This window comes from Notamacropus eugenii, chromosome 1 (genome assembly GCF_028372415.1).
Source record: "Notamacropus eugenii isolate mMacEug1 chromosome 1, mMacEug1.pri_v2, whole genome shotgun sequence".
Classification (NCBI taxonomy): Eukaryota; Metazoa; Chordata; class Mammalia; order Diprotodontia; family Macropodidae; genus Notamacropus; species Notamacropus eugenii.
In genome coordinates, this window is record NC_092872.1 from 386,564,097 (window position 1) to 386,576,258 (window position 12,162).

The 12,162-nt window shown below is 39.3% G+C and overlaps 1 protein-coding gene across 1 annotated transcript in view; it reads right to left on the bottom strand.

The window, feature by feature from the left end:
* The window catches only part of ADAM19 (ADAM metallopeptidase domain 19), a 136,274-nt gene that overhangs the window by 111,908 nt on the left and 12,204 nt on the right, over positions 1-12,162 (bottom strand). The gene's annotated exons all lie outside the window — the stretch shown is intronic.

The window sequence follows — 12,162 nt, forward strand, 5'->3', positions numbered from 1 at the left end:
AGCTTTAAAATTCTAGGATTCCACAATTCTATGATTCTAAGTGCTATGGAGAATTTTTGTTGCTGTTGTTAAGATGTTTTCAATCACATTCGGTTCTTTGTGACCCCTTTTAGGGTTTTCATGACAAGGATGCTGCAGTGGTTTGCCATTTCCTTTTTCAGCTCATTTTACAGATGAGGAGACTGAGGCAAACAGAGTTGAGTGACTTGCCAGGGTCACACTGTTAGTATTGTACTATACCTTCCTTATGGGGTTATTGCAAGACTTACACGATATAATGTGGGCTCTTTGTAACCACAAAATTTTAAATCAATGACAGTTACTATTAATCATAAGTATAAAGAAAATATTGTTAGCTGACATTGATTTGATATTTTACGTGATCAATGTTAGCAGCTAACAATAATTATAAATAAATATAGTATTCATAGCTGATCTGGCACTTAATGGCAATAGTTTTTATAAATAAATGTATATTAATAAATTATAATAAATGTAGTATATGTTAATAAATATAATATAATTAATACATTATATTTTATATAACATATAATAAATAATATATAATAATGAATATGTTAAAATAACTATTTATAATATAATTATAATATAAATACTGATTAAAATTATAAATATCATTATTAATAGAAACACATTAATTTTGTACTTTCTGGTTGTAAAGGGCCTCACCTACATTGTTTCAGGTAAGCTTCACAACAGCCCAGTGATAAAATATAGTACAAGTATTTATTAAACACCTTCTGTATGCAGAGCAATGTGCCAGAGATACTACTCTCCAGAACATTCACAGTCACTGGTCACTGGTCAGAGATACCTGGCGCAGAGTGACACACATTTTATGATTGATATAAGTGCATCTGAGAGTTGCTAAACAGAGTCCTCTGTAAGGCCTAAGGAGGACTGCGATTAATAAACTGGGGGTGGGAGAGGTGGTGAGGAAGATCAGAAAAGGCTTCTTGGAAAAGATGACATTCAAGCTGGGTTGTAAAACTAGGCAGAAATTTAACAGGCAAGCAAGAAGAGGAAAAGCATCCCAGGCCCAGGGAGCAGTGTGAGCAAAGAACACAGACATGAGATCACAGAGCTTTTTGGCAGGGGCAGAGCTGTCAGGTTTAGCTAGAGCTCAGAGGCTATAAGAGGAGAAATATCAGATAGGAGAGAAGACAAGTTGAAGGCATTGTGTTATGCGGGGGGGGGAGGGGGGGGGCGGAATGACGATTAAAGGAGCTCAGACTTTATTTGGTAAGGGAGATAGGGAGTTACTATCTTTAAACAGATGAGGGGCATAAATCATCTATGCATCAGAAGAGATACTGGGGCAAGGGTACACAGGTATAAGCTGCAAGGTAGAAAGAGCAGACCTGGGGAGAGCTAGGAAGTTAATCACCATAGTTTGGAGCTAGCAATCTGTTTGGAGGGTTCAAGTATCCAGAACTCAGTCAAAGCCCATCACTTTTTCCACTGTGCCAAGTTCAGAAGAAGAAGCTGAAAAATACCTCAAACTGGTTACAAGGAACAAATAAGGCATGAAGAACCTTTTACCATATATTATTCTAAATATATAATTATATCCATATCTCCATTATATTATTCAGTTACTTAGACAAATGTAAAAGGTAAATTTTCCAGAAAGAAAATTAAGCCATATTTTACACGAGGCAACAAGTGGAATAATGAATAATTGTGCCTCCCACCAATATGTATTTTGGTGTCACTATCTCAGCCTAGTATGGCAAATCTGTCCTTTTGGGTCACTTGTCTACCCCCTCTGCAGCTACCTCAGTTCAGGTAATCATTTCTTTCCAACTAAATAACTACAAGCCTCTCTACTGGCTTTGTTCCTTCAGTCCATCCCCTCTCTAATCCATACAACCCCCTGAATAATCGTCTTCATGATCACTACAACGAGGTCGTTCTATTACTCAAAAATCTTCAGTATCTCCACACAGTCTAATAAATAAAGGCCTGACCCCACTGGCCAAGGCTGTGTATAATCTGGATCCAATTGATCTTTCCAGCCTGATTTCATGCTACTACTCTTCATGTATCCTATAGACTACTCTCTGCCCTCTCTTCTTCTCCTGCCCTCCCTTAGCTCCATGCCTTGGCTCATGCCATAGCCCATGTTGGGAACAGAGCCCCACCAGCACCACTCCTAACACCCTATCCCATCTCCATTTAGTGAAGTCCCTTCTTTTCTTTAAGGCACAACTCAGATGCCATCCCCTCTATGAAGCCTCCCTGATTGTTTCCTCCACGCCAGATGAAAGCAATCTCTCCCTTCTCAACCTTCTCATAGCACTTTGCCTGTTGTCCCTTGGATTCCATCTGATTCCATTTTGTATTTTATGAGAATTACAGAATCTCAGAATTGGAAGGCATCCCAAAGACTGCACCCTCAACAAGTGATCATGCCACGTTTGCTTGATGCAATTGCTCTTCTGAGGGGAAACTCACCATTTTCTGAGGCAGCCCATTTTTCTTTGGGATACCTCTAATTGTTAGAAAGTTTTTCCTGATATCTAGCTCAGATCTGTTACTCTTGAGCTTAAAATCACATGATCCAAGATCTTGAACCAAAAAGGACCTGAAAGATCACCTAGTCCAATCTCCTTATGAGGAATGTGGGGGTAGAGACAGAAATGTCTCTCTTGGGCAACTCACCCAAGGTTATAAAGCTAGTAATCAGCAGAACTGAAATTTGTATCCAGGTCCTCAAATTCAGGGTTCATTCCCATATACCAACCAAGCTGCCTCTCCCATTGTTCCTAATTTGCTTCTGGGGCCAAAGAGAAAAAACCTAATCCACAAGAAAGTGATTCACAAGCTTGAAAACAGCTATTATATTCTCCTCCACCTCCCCCCTCCACTCTAAGTCTTCATTCTGGGCAAAACCTTCCCAGGTTCATCAGCTTATCCTCATATGATAGGATTTTGAGACACTTCATCATAAGAGCTATTCTTTTCTGAATATTTTAGTTTATTTATGTCCTTCCAGATGTGACTTATTGAGCAGGATACAGTGGGGTTATCATCTCCTTTATTTCAGACACTTAACTCTCTTCAATGCTGCATAAGATAAATTAATTGTTTTGACTGCTATGTCACATCATTCATTTATATAGTATGGGTTGGACCAGATAGTCACTGACAGAGATCTTTCAACTCCCAAATCCTGTGATGCTATGATGCTCTGAATTTGCAATCCTTTAATCACATCTTTTCCAAACAAATTGCTATCTAGTCAACCTTCCCCTATCTTATATTTGTAAAGTTGACTTTTATAACCCAACTTCAAGTTTATTCTAATTAAATTTAATCTTATTAGATTTAGTCCATCATCTTCGCCTGTCAATATCTTGTTGGATCTGGCTTCTATCACATTGTGTATTAACCTTCCCGCCCAGCTTGGGATCATCTGACATTCTTCATGTATGTCCTTTATGCCTTTATCCAAATCATTGATAAAAAATAATTGCCAACAGCACAGAGTCAAAGATGGGACTCCACTAAAGCCCCTTCATGGTCTTTAAAACATAAAACCTTTAATAACCATTTTTTGGTTCTGGCCATTCAACCAATTCTAAATCTTATTTTCCACTCCATCTTTTAATCTTGTCCTTTAGGAGACTGAGGTCCTTCCCAATCCTAAATCTAGGATCCTACAATTGCCTTCTTCCCCTTGATCCCCATGATCTTGATCCAGTTTTGTCAAGGTAGATTGTTGAAAGCTAGATAAACCATATCTACACACATTCCCCTCATCTACCAGCATAACCCCATGAAAACCAAATCAAACTTCATCAAAAACAAATGAGGTTAAGTTGACGTGATCTATTCTGAACGAAGCCATGTGGTCTCTTTTTACCTTGATGTTCACAAACTATTCCTTTAATGTTACATTCTAGAGTTTTGCCAGCAACCAATGTCAGGTTCAGTGGCTAAACTTTGTTGACTCAGCTCTTCCTTCTTTTGAAATGGTAACATTTGCTCTTCTCCGGCCCCACTGTAAGTCTCCTGTCTCCCATGAACTTTCGATGACTCAGCAATCATCTTTGCTAGTGCTTTTGCATACCACGAGATTTGGTCCATCTAGGCCTGATGACATGAATTCATCCAAGGCAGCTAGATATTCTTCATTTTCTCCTCACTTATCTTAGATTTTAACTCCCTAATAGCCACTTTTTGCTATGCACTTTCCAGTACAAAAATCATTCTTCTTGATAGAGAAAACAAAAGCAAGAGTCATAATTCTGTAGTTCCTCTGTAATCTATAAGAATGTTTCCATCTAACTCAAGCAGAAGGCTTTTCTTGTTTTTAAAATGTTCTTTTCGAAGTTGGAACTCAAAGTCTTAGGAATAACTGTCGAGTACCGTTCTTGCCACTAGGAAATAAGAAATACAGGTAAAGGGGTATAGAAAGTTATTTGGCCCAACAGGACAGAGGAGAGGATGGAGACAAGGGCAGAGAGGGATGATAGAGGAGAGAGCAGATTGGTGATGGGGGCAATTGGAAGGCTCGGTGTTTTGGGGTGGGGGGAGGGGACAAAGGGGGAGAAAATTTGGAGCCCAAAAATTCTGTGAAAATGAATGTTAAAAGTTAAATAAATTAATTAATTAAAATAATAAAAAAAATAAAATATTCTTTTCCCCAATATATGTTTTTGAAACCATACTATCCCATTTGTTATTCTAAGCATTCCTTTTGTGCTTCAACTGAACTTTAAGACTTCTGACATTATTACTCCATAGGCTTATATAATTTTTTTAAGTTTTTTCTCCATTATATGCTCTTGGTTCTGTTTTCTTTACATGTTTTTATTAGAAATTAAGTTTGCCCAAGAGTTTTCTGGGCATCCACATTGTCTCACAACCTTACCTCCACCTTCTCTGTTCTATTCATTTTGAATAAGGCAGGCTTGCACAACGTACTGCCCCCAGGTCACTTTGGAAGCAGCCTTGGAATAAGGGATACCCTTATATACCCTTATATCCTTATAAGGATACCCTTCTAGAGCCATATTCTAGTCATGGGTCCCTTCCTATCACCTGACAGTGATAGCTTTTTATACACATTTTATGTGTACCTGTATACATGCATACCTCCCCCTGCCCCAAATATACTTTCTTGAAGACAAGTATTCAACCATTCCTCATTTTTGTATTTCCAATGCCTAGAAGATGGAAGTGCTTTATAGACAGTATGTACTTAATAAGTGCTTGTCAAATTAAATGAATTCATACTGGAAGGCAGTATGGTATCCATGAGCATTAGACTAGAAATCAGAATCCCTGAGTCAAAATCTGGCTCTGCAAATCACTGACTGTATGACCTCTGCAATGACTGAGCGGCCAGATAGATGGAGGTACCCACTGCTCCAGTACTTGCTCCACCCTAAAACATCACTGAACCAAGAAGGATAAAGCCCAAGGCCTAGCCCATCTCAATGACTTATTTTAGAAGCCTCTTCACCCAGGAGGCCTTACACATGTGGGGTATCTCCTGGGTGTGTCAGAGGCCACCCACCACAGGATGGGCAAAGAAACAAACGCTAAGTGTGAGTTGTCACAGCCCTAGAAACCAAGGATTCTCCTGTTGTCTTTCACCTCAATTTCCCAGTGTTTGGAGAGAGAACAGGATAATGATACGGCCCTGGAATCCATCATCACAGGACCCTGGAAATTCTGGATCCCAATCAAGTGGTACTTCCTCTATCCTGTGAATGGCAAAAAACTCTCACCTCCTTCCCTAATATCTATGATAATTCTGAAAACCCAATCCTTTTAACATACTTCACTCTGTCACTCCTCTCATCTCTCTCTCTCTCTTTCTCTGTGTGTGTGTGTTTGTGTGTGTGTGTCTCTCTCTCTCTCTCACACACACACACATACACACATCCCTATTCTATTCTACCTTTTCTTTTCAATTGTGTCCTCTGAAACTCCCACTTGATCTTAGACTAGTTCCATTCATCTTCTTTCCATCTTTTTATCCTCACAGAAACCTGGTTCCCTTCTGAAGACAGTGCATCTTGGCTACTGTCTCCATCACAGGATGCTCCTCTTGTGCCTCTTGGCCCACTGGACCAGGTGGACTAGCAGGTCTACTCATTCTCTTGACTACCACCTATCCTTCAGCCATCTCCATTCAGCTATATCACCTTATCCAGAATCCTTTTGCTCCAACCTACTGACCCCTGGGTCACTGACCCTCCTTTCTGAAGGAGTTTAATACTTTGTTCATAGTCTTCCACTCCACCCTAACACCTAATATTTCAGAACATGCTGGTGTTCCCATAAACACTCTGACCTTCAAGTTCATCATCTCCCAAGACCTAAATCTTCACCAGGAAGAAGTATGCCTTAGCTTTCACTATAAACTGTAATTATGATGCCTGAAATTCCTATCTCTGACACCAAATTTCCGTCCTTTTATTTCTTTCTATGTCTCATTCCTCTTAAATGTATTCTTCACTCTCATTGAAACTTCTAAGACATTCTTGTCCATTCATTCATTTATTCCATCTCTAGCTCCCTTTCCTCTATTCAATCTTGACCCTACACAAGTGATTGGTTTAATTAATCATTGTCCTCCTCCCTTGAATTGATATCTTGACAAATCTCTTTTCCCCTATCGTTAGTTTTCTGCATTCGTGCTCCCATGTTTCTGAACACATTGGGAAAAGTCACACAACTATGCCAATGAGACTTTCATTTCAAATTCACATTATCTGATCTCAACAAGGGCCTCATTTGCTGCATAGATACTTATTCCTTCTTCCTGATTAATTCTCAATTAACACTCCTTGCAGAGGCCCTTCTAAATCTTCTTGTCCCTCAGCCTTCCTTTGCTGCTCTGTTTCTCCCCACCCCTCCTCCTTTTAAGTAAACAACCTCAGCTCCTACTTTGCTGAGAAAACCCAGACCATGAATTCTAAACTACATTCCTCCCTTATTTTGCACTTCAAAATCTTTTTGTATCATTTCACATTTACTCCTCTTTTACTCCTCCAAAGAACTAGTCCTTCTCCTTGCCAAGACTAATTACTCTACTTGTATCCTTGACCCAATAACCTGCCATTTCTTACCAGAAGCTTGGTCCTTTTCTTAAATTATTACCTCTGATCTTCCACCTCATCTTATCTATTGGTTCCTTGTCCAGTACTTATAAATATTTTCTACCCTTAATAATCTTCCTTTGACTTTGCTATTTCCTCAAGTTATTATTCTATATCATTTTCCCCTTTAGAGTCAGACTTTTGTATTTATTGCCCTTCTTTTTTACCTTCTCAATCTAGAGAAGTTAAATGACTTGCCTAGGGTGACACAGCTGAGGGTGAGATTTGACCTCTGCTCCTCTTGACTACAAAATACAGTGTTCTACCCAAGCTACCTCTCAAAAAGGCTTGAATAATACATGCCCTCTGAACTTGGGAAACTTACAGTATAGCAAGGAAAGTCACTTTTCCTCTTTTTACCCCAGTTTTCTACATTGTTAAATGAACAGTGTGGATTGGAAAACCTCGAAGGAGCCTTCCAGGACTGACATTTTATGCCTATAATTCAAAGGACATTTCCTGTATTACTGATCAAACGCAATGTGAACCACGAAGCATGTAATTGCAAGTATTTTTGTTTCTATTGGAAGTGATGTCCTTTTGTTATCCATCTCTACCCAAGAGAAACCAGGTCTGAGCTGTGGCTTGGGGGACTTAAATTAGTGAAAAGGCAAAACTTCCTAACTATGAGTATTGTTAGACACTGGAAGAAGTCATCTCCAATTCAATAAGCATTACATGCAACCTACATGAAGCTCACATTGGCAAGCCTTGCCAAAACAAGATCTAAAAATGAACATCCCTCCAGGAGCTCACAGTCTGCCCAGAAGGCTACACGTGATATGTAAGTAAATATAACACAGAGAGTGAGGATAAAAGTGAGAGAGACACCCATCTCAGAGGCTTATAGAACCACCAATTCTTTCAAAGTCTACAAAAGAAAGGGGGTCCAGGATGGTTTTAACACGATCTTGATTACTCAGGACTATCCAATAGGTGATCTGCCAAGGTTTCTTGCAGCTCCAGGAGATTCCTGCCAGATCAGAAGTCAAGTGAAGCTCCTTGCTTCTCTTAGTTTGGATCTCATTTTCCAACCCTGCTGTCTATATAGTTCAGGCTCTGTCTTTCCCCTACCCACCCCCACCCCACTTCCCCCAAATTCCACTTTCCCAAGAGCCCCAGGTCAGGCATCCCCTGAGATCTGAATCATCTAACCCACAACTCTTGAGAAATGACAACAGGGTACATTGCTTAAACTTTTCAGTTACCTAATCACAAGCAGGAGAAATTCACACTTAGAAAACAAGAAAGCTGATAAAATTGGCTGCTTAACTCTCCCCAAGTGAAGAGGCATTTACCAGTTCAAGTGCCCTCTGCCATCACTTCTCAGCCCCTGTGCCTCTGATGGTTACTCTGTAGTTCTCTCACAGGCAAACTCTAAGCTATCCACATAGCACCAACTTTCTAAAGTCATTTCAAGGTGTCTCAGGGGCCAACAAGTAGGATGGATGAGCGGCAACAGGGCGTGATAGTCTCCCTGGCCAATAGCATTATCCTGTTAAGAGATGTTACAAAGAGTTCAAAGGAGCATCCTCACTCATGGAGGGATGGTATAGATAATTCCCAAAGAAAAGCATCTTATTTAAAAATCAATTCTCTTTGATTTTGGAAAATGTCCCTATACTTAAATTCAAATGTGACATTCCTGATATATGAGGAATACTTCAAACAAAACAACTAAACAACTTTGTAATGTTCTTTTCACCTTTTTCATCTATTTCAACCCTACCTTATACTAGGGAGAGACTGCATGACTTCTCATATTGATGCCTTAAGAAGGATCCACAGAAGAGCTGCACTTCACCCCCATCCTACCCTCACAAATGTGCTGCCTCCTTCAGTTAACAAACCAAATCTGACCTTAGACACTTACTAAATGGATCACCCCAGGCAAGTCACTTTACCTTTATCTGCCTCAGTTTTACAATCTGTAAAAGGGGGATAATAATAGCACCCACCTTCCAGGATTGTTGTGAGTATCCAAAGAGAGAATAATTGCAAAGCACTCTGCCCAGTACTTCACACATTATAAGTACTATACAAATGTTAGCTATTATTATTACTTGCTGAGTATCTGTATGTGTGACCCTTTGCTAAGTACAGTGGGGGATATACAAAGGTAGAAAAGATTCATACCTTGCCTTCAAAGAACATATCTCCCAAGACTTCCGGTATTTTTCTTTAAAAGCCTTTTTGTCAGCTCTTGTTGAACTAGATGTAACAAGATCTTATTTATAGCATAAGACTCCAAGAAGGATCATTACCAAGTTGTATGCACCCTTTGTCCCTTGCAGAAGACAATATCTCTCATTTGGACGTACTGTAGTTTGGTAAAAAGACAGAACAACATTTTCTCTTTTGTTGATAATTCCCTTTCTGATGAGCCTTAGTAACTCTGCTAGTCATCTGACTACAGAAATATACAAAGAGTCTTCAGGGAAGAGTCTACAGCAAACTATAATGTTCAATGCACACTCCTAACTTCCATCAATAATAGATGACTATCTGGTAATCATCCATCAATATAATAATATTTTCTAAAGCTATTTTCTTGTGTAAAGTCATCTATTTACTGACCTGCAAGATTCTTGGGGACCTCATCTCTGCCTGTTAAATCTGTCTCCTTCTTCTAGATGTGCTCAGGTGCCATTTCTTTCATTAAACTTTTCCTGACATCTCTTCTCTCCCCCAACTAAAAGCATTTTCTCTGCCTCATATTTTCCTAGAACACTTGCCTGGCTCTCTCCTTTGCACCCGTTTCTTTTTACTTTGAATTATACTAATTGTATACATGTCTAATGTATACATGTATACCTGCCTCCCCCCTAGAACAGCAGCTCCCTGAAGGCAGGAATTACTTCATTGTTTGTCTTTGTGCTTCTAGCTCTTAGCACAGTCCACATTTTGTGCACAGCAGGTGCTCAAAAGAATGTCCAATTAAACTTGGATAGTATAAGATTCTTCCTTTAACTTGTGCTAATATTGGGATAAATTTGCAATCCCTTAAGCAAACCAAATGTGCATGATAGCTTCATAGAAGCACTAGATGACTAAATTCCTTATTTACAGGAGAGGAAACTGAGGACCAGGAATTCATTCATCATCCTCCATGATCACACAGTAAACTGGGCAGCTGAGGAGCCAGTGTTGAGAAATGGCCCAAAAGTCGGCAATGTGATGAAAGAAAGCTGGTCTTGGACTTTTCTATTTGTCTCATAAAGTACTCAAAGTGGACACACACACAGCTAATTGAGAGTTACAAGGGAGAGGAGAAAAGACTGCTTAAACCATGTTGTGGCAGGGGAGGTACAATCCCTATAGTAATAGGAATGAAAAGAACTTTACAGAGAAATCAAATGCTGAGAATTGTACAGATCTTAAACAGCGAAAAAAATGTATAAAAGTGCCTCCTGTTTGCAGTAGAAAACTGGAGGATTATAATTAAATGCAACACACTGTTAAATAGAGTCACTGTGTAGGTTGATTTTGATGAACACTTTGTCTTTGTTATAAGGAGGGTTCTTTTGATTGAGGTAGGTATGTATCTGGGACTGACTAGGATAAAAGTAAAAGGTATTAATGCAATTTATTTTTAAAAATGGAAAGACAGAATATTGTATCTGTGTCTACATGGAAGAAAAGCAGAGAATGTATTACAAACAGGTTTAGTAGACAGAGTTCAGGACTTCACCTCTAGAAGACCTACCTCAAATACTAGTTTGTGACTAGGGGCAAGGTACTTACCCTGTCTGAGAATCTTGTCTGCAAAACGGAGATAATAAAACTTGTAATATCCACTTTGCAGAGATACTGCTGAGGATCCAATACATGCAAAATGCTTTGCAAACCTTAAAACGCTACAAAAATGTAAATATGTGGTCAGATCTGCGCTTTAAGACTATCTCACCAGCAGGTGTGCAGATCATGGACTGGAGTGAATGAATGAAGGCAAGGGAAACCAATTTGGAGGCTGTTACAACAGTCTAGCTCTAGGAGACATGGGGAGAGCAGTGGTAGCTGCACAAGTGGAAAGAAGGGGACACAGACAAATGTCTTGGAGGTAGAATTAAAAAGACTTAGGTGTGGGGGAGTGAGCAAAAGTGAAGAGTCAAAGATGACTCTGAGGTTTAGCACCTGATTAGAAAGATTGGAAAGAGTGATTGGAAAGATGATGGTGTCCTCCAAGAAAATAGGAAAAGTAGGAAGAGGGGCTGATTTTGGGGAAAAGATAATTACCTTTACTTTGGACATATTGTGTTTGAGATGCCTATGGGATATTTAGATGTAAATTCCTAGTAAATGATGGGTAATTTGGAAGCAACAATTGAGAGAGAAACTAGGGCTGGAATCATCCGCATAAAGAGGATAATTCTAGACATGGAAGTTGATGAGGCCACCAAGAGAATATGAAAAGAGAAGAAAAAGAGGGCCCAGAACAAAATCAAGGTGTTGATTGCATTTTTTTCCACTAAATCAAATGCTTTTTTAATCATCAAAAACAAGTAGTACAGGGGGATCAAATATTCTCTACACCTTTCAGTCAGTTGTGTTACTGCAAAGATCAGCTATATAATATTATTTGCAAAAGTCTGACTTCCCTTATCATATCTTTTTCAAGGATAAATCAATTAATCAAAAAGAATTAAGTGCCCATAACATACCAGGCACTATGCGAGACCTTGGGATACAAATACAAGGCACGAAACAATCACTTCTCTCAAGGAATCTAGATTCTATTGGGGGAGAAAACAGGTATACTCATAAGTATATACAGAGTAAATATCAATAAAATACAAGGTATTTGTAGAAAGGGCACTAGAAATTGGGAACATCAGAAAGGGCTTCACATAGAAGCTGGTGCTTGGTTTGAATCTTGAAGGAAGAGGATTCTCTGAGGCAGAGGTAAGGAGAGAGTGCATTCCAAGGATAAGAGAAGGTGACCAAAGTACAGAGAATAGGAGAAGAAATTCTATGTGTGAGGAACAGAGAAAGGCCAGTCTGGCTAGATCGTAGAGTGTGGAAT